Genomic DNA, 17,189 nt, shown 5'->3' with positions numbered 1-17,189 from the left:
CACAGTCAATCATAATTGTACCAGGTTCACATTTGGAAAACAGGCACATTTATTTGTTCATTCAGATCAAGTTGGTATCAAATAACCACAGATTCCATATGTTCCTTTTCTGTTTTGGTTGCTAGGCACAGGAATTCATGAATCGCTTGCTAAATATGCTTGACACATTTTCGCATGTGAATTATAAATATTAGTGGATTCTTTGCAGTGGTGGCTGCCGTTCAGAAATAGATCCTGAATGAAGCATTTTTCTTTGGGAAAGACTTGGATTTCAGACTGAAAGGGAGTGAGATGAGAGGTGAGAGGCAGATCCCTAGGTATGTTTGGCAGAGTTGCGGAAATGACAGCCCTTTACGACTGTATGGCATTTTGCAGTTAACAAAATACCTCCCCATTCACAATCTCATTTGATCTGCACAACTCCCCTGTGAGATGGGTATTAGTGCTGGCAGCTGCCTCCAAACTAGGAATAAAGTCATGGGCACCAAACAACATGATCAGGGGAGAAACCCCCTGGATGGGAATCTCCTGAGAGTGACTCTTGCTCATCTTGGCAGTTCTGGGGCTGTGCTCTCTGTGGGAAAATGCACTCCACCGCCCTGCTGAGTGCAGCCATTTCATTTCTTATCTTGATGTACTCAGTCCTGAGCCAGTGGTGCTTACATAAATGTCCTTCTGGCATGAGGGGGAGAGAGAATGGAAACAGCAGCTGTCAGCAGAGTGTCAGACTGGGGACCTGCCGTCTCAGTGAACAAAGCTCTGGTCCGTCCCAGCAGTGTCCTGGGTGCAGCTCTAATCTGGGGTGATGGGATTGTCCCCAGGCTCAGGCTTGCTTCCTGCCCTTAAAGAGAGGAGGGAGAGAGGGTCCCTTAGCTGTTACCAAGGTGTCACTTGTGAATCATTAACCAGAGGCAGAGAGGACCAGAGCAAGGTCAAAACAAATTAATCCTGATACTGAAGACTGTATTTCAGCTGGCAATATTTGAGTATTTACCTTACCTTGTTATCACAAATGTGTAATTTATTTGGGTGGGAGAACGGTTTTGTATTTCTTTGGACTCCTAAGAGCCTTCCAAACATTTAGCATTTTCCATGGGAGCTGGAAGAGCATATATTCCTCTACCTTCTACCTTCCCTTTCCCCTCCTTCCTCCTCTCCCCTGCCATCTCTTCTCCTCCTTTCTCATGATCCAATCCATGTCTCTGCCTCTGAAAGTACTGTGGACTACATGGCTCTTGGTGGCTGAGCCTCTTGAACTCAGTATCTTTCTCCTGAAGTTCTCTGTGAAAGATAATTGTACAAAAATATAATAGACGCCACTCCAAGTCCTACATAAATTTTTAATTTTCTTTTGGGAGGTCCAGTGCTTAAAAGGAAACCAAGAAGCGAGTCTTGTGAATGTGGATAATGGTTGAAACTGGTTGATAAGTACATGGGTACTTATTATAGTATTCTTTCTACTGTATGTTTGTGTAACAATGTCCATAATAAAAAGATTTAAAAAATTATTTATTGAAAGGCAGAGTCATGGAGAGACAGGGAGAGAGATTTCAGTTCACTCCCTAGATGCCAGCAACAGCTGGGGCTTGGGCAGATTGAAGACACAAGCCTGGAACTTCATTCAGGTCTCCCCCTAATTTGAGTGGCAGGGATTCAGGTACTTGGGCCATTATCAACTGCCTTCTCAGGCACATTAGCAGGAGGCTGGATCAGAAGTGGAGTAGCCAAGACTTAAAACCAGCACTCTGATATGAAATGTGGGCATTCCAAGAGGCAGCGTAAACCCCCTATCTCTTATAATAAACCACAACTCCTGCCCCCCCATAATAAAAAGTTTTTAAAATCCAAAGCATCAGACAGTTAAACATGACTGAATCACAGAATGGAAGTCCATCCAAATTGTGTAGTACCAACTTCAATTCCTGGCTGGTATGTGCCAGTAACTTTCTATCAGTAACGGGTCAGGTGTATAACTTTCCTAAGACTTCTGCATATGTTAAATAATAGAAAAATTAACTACTTCATCAGGTTACTGTCAGCATTAAATAAAGTTTTCTTAACACATGGGAACCATCTTTAATTAGTTTAAGGTAAAAGAGAATGTAGTATAAGGACATGAGGATAGTTACAGATCGAAACACAGGTATGTGGCTGACTCTTGTGGGTGAACTGAAATCAGGGACTCAGTGGGTATCAGGTAGTTACTTGGCTTCACAGCAAGTGTCTTTCTGCATGACTGTTCCATTCTTGTCTTTGCTGCAGACCAGCTTTCCATTTTTGCCAGGCTGCATGAATGAAAACATGACTTGCTAACATCAGTTCCCAGGCTTACATTTTCTTAATTCAATAGAAAGACCAGCCTGGGTTTGGGTATCTTCATCTGGATTCCAAATTTTCTGAGGCAGACCTTTTGTCTAGATTGAGTGGGAGGTCTACTTGTGCACCCAATAATGAAGGCCAACTGCTGGAGTCACACCTCTTTAATGTGGAGGCTCTCAGAGTGGCCATATGGATGGAGTTGGCAAGGAGAAGTTCTCAGAAGAAGGGAGACTGCAAAAAATGGCTGGGATGAGGTGTTGGTGATACTGCAGAGAGAAAGCAAAAAGTGTCAACTTAGAAAATGCTCAGAACATACTAGTAGTTGATAAATAAATATTGGCTCTTGCTCCTTTGAATTGACTCCCACCTTTTTGGCTTTAGAGCAATGCCTTAGATTAACTCATAAATCAGAATGGAATTACAGCCATTTGTTCATGAATTTATTCCAGAGTATCTACCTACTCTGTGCCAGATATAGAGGATACAGGGGCTGGTGCTGTGGTGTAGTGGGTAAAGCCACCACCTGCAGTGCAGGCATTCCATATGGGCACCGGTTTAAGTCCTGGCTACTTCACTTCTGATACAGCTCTCTGCTATGGCTGGGAAAGCAGTACAAGATGGCCCAAAGCCTTGGGCCCCTGCAGCCACATGGGAGACTTGGAAGAAGCTCCTGGGTCCTGGCTTCAGATAGGCCTAGCTCTGGCCATTGCTGCCATTTGGGGAGTGAACCAGTAGATGGAAGGCTTCTCTCTCTCTCTCTCTCTCTCTCTCTCTCTCTCTCTTTCTAACTCTGCCTTTCAAATAAATAAATGAATAAATCTAAAAAAATAAAAAGAGGATACAGTCATGAGCAAAGTGGACAAAAATCCTTCATGGAACTTAGAATAGAGTGATGCAATAAGAAAAGCTAACACATATTAGGTGAAGCACCTTGTAGGAAAATTAAGCAGGGAGTTCTGGGGACCATAATTTTAAATGAGGTAGCCAATAAGAAAGTAACATTTGAGCAATGATCTGACCACAAAGTGAAGAAGTAAATTGTGTAGCTCTATAGAACAGCATTCCAGGTAGAAGGAACAGCAAGCACCAAAACTGAATTAGAAGGAGCAGCAAGAAGTCTACTGCAGGGGCCAGTCCTGACATAGTAGGTAAAGCTGCCACCTGCAGAGCCAGCATCCCATATGGGTGCCAGTTTGAGTCCTGGCTGTTCCACTTCCAATCCAGCTCTCTGTTATAGCCTGGGAAAGTAGTGGAGGATGGTGTAAGTCCTTGGGCCCCTGCGCCCACATGGGAGACCTGGAAGAAGCTCCAGACTCCTGGCTTCAGACCGGCCCAGCTCTGGCCCAGCTCCGTCATTGCGGCCACTTGTGGAGTAAACCAGCAGATGAAGACCTCTCTTTCTCTGCCTCTACCTCTGTAACCCTGCCTTTCAAATAAATAAATAAATAAATATATTTTTTTAAAGCCTACTGCAGCTGGAGTGGAGTGAGAGATGGAAGCATAAAAGATGTGCAAACCAATGATCTTAACCTTGATCACCACATCACCAGAAGTGGCAGAGAAAGAGAAGAGTGATAGAATTCTAATGCTTGAGATTAGGGCATCAGTCTCATCTATCATTTAGTGATCTCCAAATAAACCATTTCTAAGTCAGTTTCTCCTACTATAAGAGTAACAGGGAAGTATAGACTGGATTGAGAACTGGATGTGCAATCACATGGATATAACAGACTACCCTTTCCTCCACAGCGCTATTCATTACCAAGCAACTGAGAGATGGGCGGTGCTGGTGGGAGGCCAAGGGTTTCAGAAAGGGTGAATGTTCTTGTGCACACAGAAGGAAGAAATGGTGATGCTGGGGTTTCTTGTAAGAAATAAATTCAATAATTATTCCTTTCTTCATTTTAAAAAAATTATTTTATTTTTGTTTATATGGAATGGAGAGAGAGCATGAGAGAGAGAGAGAGAGAGAGAGAGAGAGATTTTCTATCTGCTAGTTCACTTGCCAAATGTCCGCAACTTCCAAGGCTGGGAAGGCTGAAGCCAGGAGTGTAGAACCCAATCTTGGTCTTCCATTTGGGTGGCAAGGACTCAACTACTTGAGCCATCATGTGCTGCACCCTGAGGAGCACATTAATAAGAAGTTGGAATCAGAAGTGGAGCCAGGACTTGATCCCGGGCATTCCAATATAGGATGCAGGGATCCCAAGCAGCATCTTAACCACTGTGCCGAATGCCTGCCCCCTCTAATAACTATTTCTAAAAATGTCAAGATAATATTTTTTCAGGGCATTTAGTACTGCATATTAATCAGAAGATGGTCACAATTGTGTCTTATAGCCCTTTTGTCATGATCATTGCCAAGTGCTTTGAAAATGAACATTAATTAATAGAAGTCCAGAAGGAAATGGAAAGGGAGAGCCAGAGCTCTTGTAAGAGAGAAACCCTTGGGGCCGGCGCTAGGATGCAGTAGGTTAAGCCTCCACCTGCGACACTGGCACCCAAATAGGTGCTGGTTCAAGTCTTGGCTGCTCTGCTTCTAGTACAACTCCTTGTTAGTGAGCTTGGGAAAGCAGCATGCCTGTGCACCCACATGGGAGACCTGGAAGAAGCTCTGGTCTCCTGGCTTCAGCCTGGCCCAGGCTTGGCCAAAGCAGTGATTTGGGGAGTGAATCAGCAGTTGGAAGACCCCTCTCTCTCTCTGCCTCTCCTCTCTCTGTGTAACTCTTCTTTCAAATAAATAAACCTTTAAAAAAAATAAAGAGAAAGAACGCCCTTTGCGGTTCCTTGGAAATCAGTAGCAACCCAAAGCTCACACTGACACACTCTGCTCTTCATTATGTGATTTGTGTAGCCCAGAAGGAGAAACTCAAGCAGAATGTAGCTTCTTTCTGAACCTTGAACAACTGTACACAGAAAGAGCATGTGGCTATTGGATGAAGGAGTCCATAAGTTAAGCACCTGTCAAACATCTGGGCAGAATCAAAGAGGAAAATGTAATTTAGACAGAGGAAATGAATTACAAGGGAGAAACACAGTAAATTCAATCCTCCTGTGGCAGGTGGTCCAGGAAAAGTGGAGGGGGTAGAATAAGCCTCTTAACTGACCTAGATTAACAACAATATTCTCTCCCTCTTTAATAACTGATTCTGATAACTGTAACAGAGGACTTCTTTCTGTAGTTTGGAATAGATAGTGTCTCAAAGAAGGACTATTTACAACAGGTAAATTGCACCCGTCTTTAAATTCATACCACAAAACATATAAAAATGCACAAAAGTATTGGTTATATTGACGAATGAAATGAGCAGGGCCAAGGACATTTTCCCCATGTGTTTCCACGTGCATACACTTTGGTACATTGACCGAGTATGTGAGTTTTGTTTTAAATTATGATACAGATTATAACTTTTTTTTTCCTCCTGGATATCCTTGATGCCCAAAGCAGAGATTTGGGGAGTAAAATGTGCCAAATCACATCATATTACAAAGAAGACCATTGGTAAGATCTGGGTCTATCTGTCCACCTCTATCTATCTATCTGGCACAAAATTCAAAGATTATATATTCTTTCTCTCACCCATTCTCAGTCATTTTCCCTGTAGGCAAGAGACATTATATGCATCAATGCATTTGTGCATTGTATGAATCCCTTTGTTTAATGGTACCACATATATTACTCTCACATTGCCTTTTCTATTTAATGCAATAACATTCAGATTGCTCTGTAATCAGTACTCTGCCTTATTTTTTTTTTCAAAGATTGTATGGTATCCCATTGCATGTTTGCTCCATAATTTAACCACTCTCCTAATGATGGATATTTTGGTTGTTTCCAAGCTTTTATCACTGCAAACAATACTCTACTTCTGGATGTTAGGCATTATGTAAAGACAGCCAATTTAGAAACTGCTCAATTTGTTGATAGATAATGCTTTACAATTGAACTGAAAATGTAGAATGACAGTCTTGTGACTCTGCCTGATGAGATGGGGAGTAACAAAGTGCTATCTTTTTCTAAAATCAATTACCATGAAGTAAATGGACAGTGTCAGGAGGGGAAAAGTGAAATATTCTTGATTTTTAAAATCATTTTCCAATCTTTTATTCACCAGAACAAGGCAAGAATAAGGTGAATAAGCTTTTTCTATTCAGACCTTAGGAACAGTTTTGATGCCTTTATTTAAGCTTAAAACTAGACATTAATTGTAAAATGCAGTGAGGTGGTATAAAATGCTATATTACACTGTTTCAACTTGCTTATGCTGGTAACCACATAATTCAGAGTTATAGCTGGTCAAAGGAGAAACTTGTATGAGATTTGGAAGACGCAGAGCAGGGTCATTATAAGTGATGGTCAGAGCACAGACCCCAGGTGGCTTTCATTCTCCTCTGCTCTACTTCTGGGTGATCTTCTCTATTGCTGACCTTGCTGATCAGTAGTGGCACCAGTGGCACACAGTGCTGGGCTATGGCCCACAACGTGAACAAAGGCAGAGTTGCCTTGTTAATGGCCACACTCCATCAGCTAGAGGTGCTTTGCTTCTTGGATCCTCCCCAAAAGTCTGACAGGTCTCTCCATTGTCAGTGCTTCACCAGGACAGGCTCCTGACACTTTCTCTGATCCTCTGACACATCCAGATTTTATCCAGCACCCCTCACTCTCGAGTATTTTTTTTACTATGGTTTCATTCATATATTAACTCCCTGAGTCCCATAACAATCATGTTGGACCTGTTTCCTGCCTGAACCCTGACTGCTACATAAAGAAAATACAGGATGCCTTCTGTTGCATCCTTCCTAAAGTATCTGCTCCATTTCTAGGCTCTGGTTTTGAAAGATAGATGAGAAACTTAACAGTAAGGTGATGGTGGCTTCCTCTCTTTTTCTAATTAGGCAGGAAAATATAGTTAATTTCCATCTAGGAGATATGGATTTAAACATCCAAGGGATCTCAGGAATTTTTTAAAAAGTTCTAAGCTTGAGATGACTTAGTAGTGGTCCCTCAAGTCAAAAGGATGAAGAAATAGCTCTGGGAGCCCTTTCTAGTTCTAATATCTTACCACAGCCACTTAACACTCAAGAAATGCCACAGTAAGTCAGTTCACTGATTTCAGAACACCATTCTTTTTCTGGCCTCATGGATGTATTTGTGAAAGATATAGCTGTACTAAAGTACATCATCCAAAGGTGAAGAGTGCCCTCCAGCAGGCACTTTCCCACACCCTGTTAATATCCTTTTTCCCCTTATGATCTAATGCCACTGGTTATTATTTCATTTCAATTGTTTGGGGGGAAACTTTGTTTCCTTATAAAATGTTATAAGTCAAAATCAAAGTCTTGAAGTTTAATGTTATTTATTCAACCTGACTGCAGCTAAAGACTTGGGTTTACACTGGCTGGTGGCTGCTTCCAGTGTTATTTCTCTTTCATGTGAGATCTACTGAGTTACCAACTCTTTGTTTTTTCATTGTGATTATATAAATATATATATATAGATAGATAGATACAGATATAGATAACACAAAATTTTCCATTTTAACCATGTTTAAGTATACAATGCAACATCATCCATTATATTTATATGCTGTGCAGTCATCATCTGTTTCCAAAACTTTTTTATTATACATAAAAAGACCCTCTACTCATCAAACACTCTACTTTGTAACTCCCATTTTTCTCTAACCCCAAGTCCCTGGCAACCTTTAATATAATTTCTGTCTCTGTGAATTTGCCTGTTCTAGGTATTTCCTGTAAGTGAGATCACACAATGTTCGTTATTTTGTGTCTGGCTTATTTCACTTAGCAAAATGTTTCAGTGTTACCTTATTTTTAAGATCACAGACTCCTTCTGTTAAAAATTGAATAAATGATCTTCTTCCCCATATCTTTGGGGATCTCTTTATGACTTCATTTTGTGTGTGTGTTTTTTTTAACTGTTACTTTGGGAGAGGAAAGAGAGCCAAAACACAAAACAAGGGAGAGGAGCCTTGTTCAAATGTGGTATTTTAAAATACAAAGTGATGAGGAAATACATTCAGTAACATAAAAATATTCATTTATGTTTTTAAAACAGCTACCATCCACATGAACTATACTATCAATGAAATATTTCTGTCTTCATATGGAGACAATCAGCATCAGAGGGTTACTGATATAATGTTCTCTCAAGGCCACCAAGCCCTTGACTGTCTCATAATGGCCTATAAGTATTTAAACATGCCCTGGTCCTTCAATATATGAGAGAGATAACATGTCCATGCGTCATTAAATGCATGATTAATCTTTTTTGACATTATACTTCCGTGTTGAGGAGTATGGTTGAATTTGCTTGTGGCTGCATTGACAATAGCTTATCTCTTTCTCGTTCATTCCTGAAGGGAAATGTCATAACAAGAACCCACCATTCAACAAATCATGTACATTATAGTTTTTTATTTCTGAAAAACAAAATAGGTTGACCTCGGAGTCATAATGAATTCATACTGAGCAAAGAAAAGTGAGCCTAAATATCGTTTTATTTACATGTTTTAGTATGTGTTCATTTTTCCTGTGGCAAGAAAACTACGTGCTATATACCTGGAGTATACAGCAACAGGAAAGTAGCTACTACTCATCTAAGTAAGTAGATCTAAAATTATTCTTTGGAAAAATTGCACTTTAACTATATAGTTTATGCTTGGTTCATATAATAATTTCTTTATCAATCTAATCAGTACACAATATTAAATATCTACTTTGTGCAAGATATTGTAGTAGTCATTTTGTGCTCTGTTCAACATGGTAGCAACTGGCTACATGAGACTTTTTAATGTAAATTAAATACATTCAACAAAACTAAAAAAATAGTTTTTGATTTGTACTATGTTTCACATACTCAATAGTCACATGTAACTAACTAGTGGTTACCATATTGGACAGCACAGATGTTAGCCCATTTCCATCGCTGCAGAAAATTCTATTGGGCAGTACTGGTACAGAGCCATAAAAAGTATTTTAGAAAATTCTTTCCTTAATGAAATCAGCATATTAAGGAGTTACCTGTAGGGCTAGCACTATGGTATAGTGGGTAAAGAAGCTGCCTGCAATGCCAGCATCCCACATGAGCACCACTTTGAGTTCTGGCTGCTCCACTTCTGGTCCAGCTCTCTTCTAGTATGCCTGGGAAAACAGCAGAGGGTGGGCCAAGACCTTGGACATGTTTTCTCTGATTGTTTGTAGCTAATATATAGAGTACAAAAAAAACTTCAATGTACATCAAGCTAACCTAACATTTTGTGATCTGATTGCTGTCTATAACCCTGTCTATAGCCCTGTGGAGCAGTGGTCTTTCCAATTTTACTTGCAGAGCTCCATGTTTAGAGGAACATTGAGACTGTGATTATAAAATAAATTGAAAGTATGTTACTGCAAAAAAATTAAAAGAAAAAGAAAGGAAGGAGGGATGGAGTAAACTAGGATTGTATTCTTGGTATCATATCTGAAATTAATCAAATCTGTTTCTATATATTACTAAATAAAGATATAACAATCAAAGGAAAATAAAACAAAAATTTAAAAGAAACAAACAAAAAAGAAAGTTCTTTCCTTAAAAGACATTGCAATCTAGCTGAGAAGACAGCATATTTATAAAGAAAAAGAGTGGAATTCTTATTTTATTCTGCAATACATGATATCCATAAAGAGTAGCAACTGTCTTTTGGAGGCATGTTCCCAGTGCCAGGTACTACTAAATTCTTTACACATGTGGCAAGCCAAAAATAATATATGATTGTCTAATCTTTTCCCTCTGCATTTTGGTCTATCTTTTCCCCCCTTTCTTAACATGTAAGTGTGCCTGAGAGGTTACTGGTGTTTGCCAGATCTGACCTCATTGTCACGCAGATTTGCAAGAAATAGGGAGACAAAGAGACTGGAGAGGGGAGAAGAAAGGTAAGATGGCAAAATTATGTCCAGGACTGGGAGGGAAGTTAAAAGGCATAACAATGCCGGCGCCATGGCTCAATAGGCTAATCCTCCGCCTTGCGGCACCGGCACACCAGGTTCTAGTCCCGGTTGGGGCGCCAGATTCTGTCCCGTTGCCCCTCTTCCAGGCCAGCTCTCTGCTATGGCCTGGGAGTGCAGTGGAGGATGGCCCAAGTGCTTGGGCCCTGCACCCGCATGGGAGACCAGGAAAAAGCACCTGGCTCCTGGCTTCGGATCAGTGCGATGCGCCGGCCGCAATGCGCCGGCCGCGGCGGCCATTGGAGGGTGAACCAATGGCAAAGGAAGACCTTTCTCTCTGTCTCTCTCATTCTCACTGTCCACTCTGCCTGTCAAAAAAAAAAAAAAAAAAGGCATAACAAGAAAGTTTCTGCATAGGAAGTGTATGGAAAAAGAAAGGAAATCATAGGTGGTGTGGTGGACATGTCTATCTGTTCCAGGTATAGCAAAAGTGAGTAAAAATTTTGCTTTATTTTGAAATCAACTTTTTTTTTTTTAAAGATTTTCTTTATTTATTTGAGAGGCAGAGTTACAGACAGAGGGAGAGAGAGAGAAGAGAGAGAGAGGTCTTCCATCTGCTGCTTCACTCCCCAAATGGCCACAACAGTTGGAGCTGGGACCATCCATAGCCAAGAAGCCAAGAGATTCTTCCAGGTCTCCCACGTGGGTGCAGGGGTCCAAGCACTTCCACTGCCTTCCCAGGCCATTAGTAAAGAGCTAGATGGGAAGAGGAGCAGCTGGGACATGAACCAGCACCTATATCAGATGCTGGTACCACAGGCAGAGGCTTAACCTACTATGCCACAGCCCTGGCCCCTGAACTCAGTATTTTCACACTAATCTGAAATAAGACCATTGGGGTCACACATAAAAATAAGGTTATATTGGGACCGGTGCTGTGGCGCAGCAGGTTAAAGCCCTGGCCTGAAGCGCTGGCATCCCATATAGGCGCCAGTTCGAGACCCAGCTGCTCCTCTTCTGATCCAGCTCTCTGCTGTGGCCTGGGAAGCAGTAGAAGATGGCCTAAGTGCTTGTGCCCCTGCACCCATGTGGGAGACCTGGAAGAAGCTCCTGGCTCCTGGATTTGGATCGACATAGCTCTGGCCATTGAAGCCACCTGGGGAGCGAATAAGCGGATGGAAGACCTCTCTCTCTGTCTCTACATCTCTCTGTAATTCTGTCTTTCAAATAAAATAAAATAAATCTTTAAAAAAATACGGTTATACTGTCATTATTCTCACTCATTTAACCTTTATTACTTCTCTGAAAAGTTCTTTTTTTAACCTTTTGACAAACATCTCTCCATTTCCCCTACAACCAGTCTTTGGCAACCACTGTTTCTATGAGTTTGATTTGTGCATTATCATGGCTTATATTATTACTACAAAACTCTAAAGTCAGAGGAGTTAAATATATGCCCAGGGCTATGCATCCAGTAAGTAGTATAATCAGATTTGAACCTGGAATATATGATTCCAATGTCCCTGCTTTTGATTCCTCTGATTTGTATCAGCTTTGATACAAGAAGGATCACAAAGTATATGATAATAAGCCAAAAAACTTTATGAACAGTAATAAGGGCTACAAAGCTGAAGAAACAAAGATGAAAGTGAACTGAAGTGACTAGTACATACTTCATAAAGAAGGTGAAATATAAACTGGCTCTGGAGGAGTGGTAGGACATAGTTGGGAGAGATATAGGAAAGAAAAACAAAAGCCAGGAATTCTGGCTACCATAGAGGGATCATGTCTTTTTTTTTTTAAGGTTTATTTATATATTTGAAAGAGTTATTACAGAGAGAGAAGGAGAAGGAGAGGGAGAGGAGGAGGGAGAGGGTGAGAGGGGGAGAGGAAGAGAGGGATGAAGGGAGAGGGAGAAAGGGAGAGAGGAAGAGAGAGAATCTTTTGTCTGCTGGTTTTTCTCCCCAGATGGCCACAATGGCCAGAGACGAGACAAGCCAAAGCCAGGAGCTACAAGAGTCATCTGAGTCTCCAATGTGGGTAGTAAGGGCCCAAGTACTTTAGGCCATCCTCTGCTGCTTTCCCCAGGCCATTAGCAGGGAGCTTGATCAGAAGTGGAATAGCTGGGACTTGAACAGGCTCCCATATGGGATGCCAGTATCACAGGCTATGCCTTTACCTATTATACCACAATGTTGGCCCTGGATCATGTCTTTATATTGGCATTCTGGAACATTAAGGGAAAGTGGGAGAATACAGATACACACTATTGCTGTTGGAAGATGTTTAAAGAACACTTAAGATAATTTTAGCCTACTTGCAAACTGCTTAGTCTTCACTGGTAACCTTTCTCAGGTGATAGTAAGTAATGGAGTTGTTTTGAAAGGCTCTTTCTGTGAGATCCTGTAGCATGGTCGTTAATTTTATGTGTCATCTTCAATAGGCCATGAAGTGCCCAGATATTTTGTCAAACTTTATTCTAGATGTACCTAAGAGGGTGTTTCTGGATGAGGTGAACATTTAAATCGGTGGACCAAGTAAAGCAGATTGCCTTCCCCATGTGAGTAGTCCTTATGCAATGTTCAGGGCCCAAAGAGAACTGGAGCTTCCTCAGTCTGTCTTTGAGCTGAGACTTCAGTCTTCTGCCTTCAGATTCAGACTCAAACTGAAACTACAGCCATCAGTTCTCCTGGTTGTCAGGCTGTCCAATTGGGCCCTTCTGGGTCTCCAGCTTGCCAACTGCAGATATTGGGACTTCTCAGCATCTATAATGGTGACATCACTCAAAAAAGTTTTGCATTTAGGAGTATTTCAGATTTTGGATTTCTTGATTAGGGATGTTTATAATGTATCCATAAGTATGGGGTGGATGTGTGTGTTTGTGTGTGCGTGTCCCATTGGTTCTATTTCCCTGGAGAACCCTGATCATACATACGGCATCTGTTGACTGATGATGATCAATGAACTGGGAAGTTCAATCCTACACACTGCCTCTTCCAGCAGCTCCTCAGAGTGTGAATTCAGATCAACAAGTAGGCAATTCTGCCCTCTTTGGTCTTTATGAGCAATGCCTATAGATCTGAATTGATAAAAACTGGAAGCCAAGGATTGAGTCTGAATGGTCTTTCAATACCAAAATTAAGTTTTTCTCCAAACTTCAAGGAGTTTATCTTCTCGGAACCATTTTACTCAAACAGCTGAATTTGGGTAACATACAAAACAGGAAAAGTAAAAATAGAATATACAAGAGAAGCAAGGAAAGTTTATAACCAGACTTTGGCTGAGAATGTTCTATTCATGAGTCTACCTGGTATCACTCTGAAAATCATCTGCAAGTAGAGTTCAGCAATCCCAAAATAGCAAAATGACCAAGCTTAAGTTCTTCAGCTAAGTAGGGCAATTTGTTCCATTGAATCAGACTCTGGGTTTAGCCCTTTCCCAGTCAGAGTATGGCCCACCTACAGAATAATCACACCAATGGTTCTCCACCTAGAGAAATTCAAACAAACAAACTTGGAAACAGGGTCTCAACTCCAGATACTAAGATTTTTTTTTTGGATGAAAACAGGGTGAATACAGTTTAACACTCCAGTGATTCTAAACACGCAATGAAGCTTGAGAAGAACTAATCTAGATCATTCCACAATAACCCACACAAAATCAAGACATTGCTAGATGAGACCACAAATTCTGGGGAGACTTAGATTCATTCAATTATTTTAGACAGTTTTGTCAGAATAAGTAGAGCTCATATCCTCCCATCTCCTATTCTCCTTGTTTTATAATAATTCAGACATATCTTTTGGATAAAGGGGGTTCTTTCCTCTCTTTCCCTCATATTCCTCAGATCCCTGTCTTCTTCTCCATATTCTAGGTTTTTGGTAGTTTGGTCCTCAGGCCTGTCTCTGTAGGTAGCATTACCTGGATGCTGGAAGTACAGAATCTCAGGTCTCATCTAATGAGTTAGACTTTGCCTTATAATAAAATCCCTGGGTGTTTTCTACACACTTTAAAATTTTACACTTATCTATAACAGTTCTAAGAGGATCCCTCTGGGATAAACGTCCCCACACTAGGACATTTAGTGTGCAGAGGAGATGCTGTACTCTGCTCCCTCCTTCATCACTTAGGAAATGAGGCCACTGAATTACCTACCATAAAGTCCATTCTACCACGTTAGTTGCCAAGTAAAATTATATGTAATATGTTCTCAGTGTCAAATGTAGATATGATACTGAGAAACAGCATGACAGTGAGAGGGCTGGGGTGAGAGAGAGAGAAAAAAGCCAGTTGTCTCTGCAGTTGGCTAGACAACTGGTTGATGGAGAGGTATGGGTGTGGAGAAAGGAAGGGAATGAGATATGTAGGAATGCCAAAGCTCAGCACTCAATTATGTCCTCAATGCACAACAGCTGAATGTATGAGTTATTCACATGCCATCCATATTTTTTGAGTCTCTTGTTTTCTGTTTTGTTTGGCTTTGGTATCTCCTAGCTCATGTTTGTTGGAATCTCTTTGATTTATGGCTTAGTGGCTCAAGGGCTGGTACTGGCAGCTGGGTCTGGGCAATGTCTTAGGTATTTGACTATTTTGACAAGACATGTCAAGAGACTTATTGATTCAAAATAAATCTCTTGAGCTTATGCTTCTCTTCATTTATCACTGATTGAACAAGGAGTATCTTGGCATTGAGGATAGAAGCCCAGATAGGGTTCTTGTTCTCTCATACTCTCTTACCTTGGTCTCTACCAAGGCCTGTGTCGTACATTCAAATCGTGGCAGCGTAATAGTAAAAGGATGCTTCCAAAACTTTGTAGGAAAACAGAAGTAAAATATGATGTGCATTTTTCATAACCTTTTTTTTTTTAAAATATTTTTACTTGTTTAAAAGCAGAGTTACAGAAAGAGGGAGAGACAGAGAGAGAACAAGTAAGAAAGAGGTCTCCAATCTGCTGGTTCACTACCCAAATGGCACAATGGCCAGAGCTGGTCCAGGATAAATCCAGGAGCCAGGAGCTTCTTCCAGGTTTCCCGTGTGGATACAGGGCCCCCAGCACTCAGGCTATCCTCCACTGCTTTCCCAGGCACATTTAGCAAGGTGCTGTATTGAAAGTGGAGCAGGTGGGACTCAAAGCGGCACCCATATGGGATGCCAGCTCTGAAGACAGCAGCTTACCCTGCCATGCCACAATGCCAAGCCCTTTTCATACATTTTTTGAAGATTCCATGTATACAGCATAGCGATAAAGAATATAAATTTTGGAATCAAATAACTTTTGCTTGATTCCCACTTTTGCCACATTTAAGCTTTGGATAAGTTTCTTCTTGAACTTTAATGTCAGTGCTTTCTTCTGTAGAATGGGGATAGTGAAAGAACTTATCTTGGAGAGGTTGTACAGATTATATTGTACCCAGCACCTGCATATAGAAGTACTCCATAAACAGTATTATCATTATAAACATTAGCAACTACTCTTGTCCAGAATGAGTCTGGAATTTCCTTAGGAACTGCAACTGAATCTCACTTATAAAGTATGTATCGTGTTCTGGGTAAGCTGCTTTGAAGTACTTTAAGTGTGAAGAACATAGGCATTCTTCTCTTAAAAGTGGCAGTTATGTTTGCTTATACACAGATATCTAGACTACCAGGAAAATATTCTTTCTAAAGAAAAATGTACAATTTAGAGCAGTCAGGTGATTCTTAGTTTTCCAACAGTGTTCAAGCAACAAAAATTCAAGACCCAATACAAAAGTATTTAGCACTGTGTATATATTTGTTTAAAGAAAGGTGCTAGCAAGGTCTTTTCATTGTGATCATTTTTGAGCCATGCTCTAGTTTTAACCAAGTGCTGAATTGCATTTACTGTCCCTTGCCTGCTGAGTTTCCCTGTGACAGTTCCAACTCAGCCCTTACTAGAATGCCAGAACTTGAAGGCAAAGAGTTTGAATCCCCTGATGCCAGGTTATTTTTGGCAATAACCCACCTTGGCCCAGATGGAGTCACAAGGCTCTGTCCTCTTTATTTAGGGCTGAAGCCAGGAGGGAGCTCTTCCTTGTGGAATAATGTAGGCATGGAAAGCTCACCTGGGCACAGTGTTTGGATAATAAAGAGGTTGTGATCATTGTGATTTAAAGGTAATTATGTTTATATAAATTTTATTTACTTGTTTTCATTTTATTGGGAATGAAGAGAGAGAGGAGACAGAGAGAGAGAGAGAGAGAGAGAGAGAAAGAGAGAGAGAACTAAGAGAGATCATCAATCCACTGGTTCACTCTCCAGGTGGCTCCAACTGCCAGGACTGGGCCAGATTGACACACCAGGAGCTAGAAGACAGGAACTCAGTCTGGGTCTCCTACATGGATGACAGGGACTCAACAAGTTGAGTCATCATTTGCTGCCAAAGTGCACATTAGCAGAAAGCTGGATGGCAAGCAGAGCTGGTTTGGAACCAGCACTGTGATACTGGATGTGGGCATGTCAAGAGGCAGATTAACTGCTGCTCCAAATGTCTGTGCCCCCGATGACTTTTTAAAAAATAATAGAATTATTGTATCAAACAATGAAGTACTCCTTCAAATAAACAGATAACAGTCTCAGGTTCTGGTTAAGTACGAATATATTTCAAAAAGTTCATGGAAAACAGAATTAAAAGATAAATTTTGGTGCAAAAAATTTTGAAATCCATCCATAGTTTTTTCATAATATTCTTTTTAATGAAAATTTTGAAGACTCCTTTACTTGTGCATAAGGGACTTTTGTGAATCTGCTTTTCCAAATACTCAGTACCATGGACACTCACTCATACACACATGTACACACCCAGTGGCTTTGGTTACTTGCCAGCAAGGTACCCCAAGGCCCTTTGAACATTGTTTAAAAATCACTGCACTATATCATTTCAAAGGCCTGGCCAACTTCTGCTTTC

The 17,189-nt window shown here is 40.9% G+C and overlaps 1 long non-coding RNA gene across 2 annotated transcripts in view; it reads right to left on the bottom strand.

Moving 5' to 3' along the window:
• Positions 1–2,051: 2,051 nt before the first annotated feature.
• The window catches only part of LOC103351145 (uncharacterized), a 163,982-nt gene continuing 148,844 nt past the window's right edge, over positions 2,052–17,189 (bottom strand). Inside the window, exons 6-7 of one of the 2 annotated variants that reach the window (XR_011380838.1) lie at positions 9,361–9,480; positions 2,052–2,585 (exon numbers count right to left, since the gene is read on the bottom strand). This is a non-coding gene — a long non-coding RNA (uncharacterized lncRNA). Of the gene's footprint in view, positions 2,586–9,360; positions 9,481–17,189 lie in introns of those variants that run through there. The other variant, XR_011380844.1, reaches the window with a different exon arrangement.

This window comes from Oryctolagus cuniculus, chromosome 12 (assembly GCF_964237555.1).
Source record: "Oryctolagus cuniculus chromosome 12, mOryCun1.1, whole genome shotgun sequence".
Classification (NCBI taxonomy): Eukaryota; Metazoa; Chordata; class Mammalia; order Lagomorpha; family Leporidae; genus Oryctolagus; species Oryctolagus cuniculus.
This window is presented reverse-complemented; position numbering and strand designations above follow the sequence as displayed.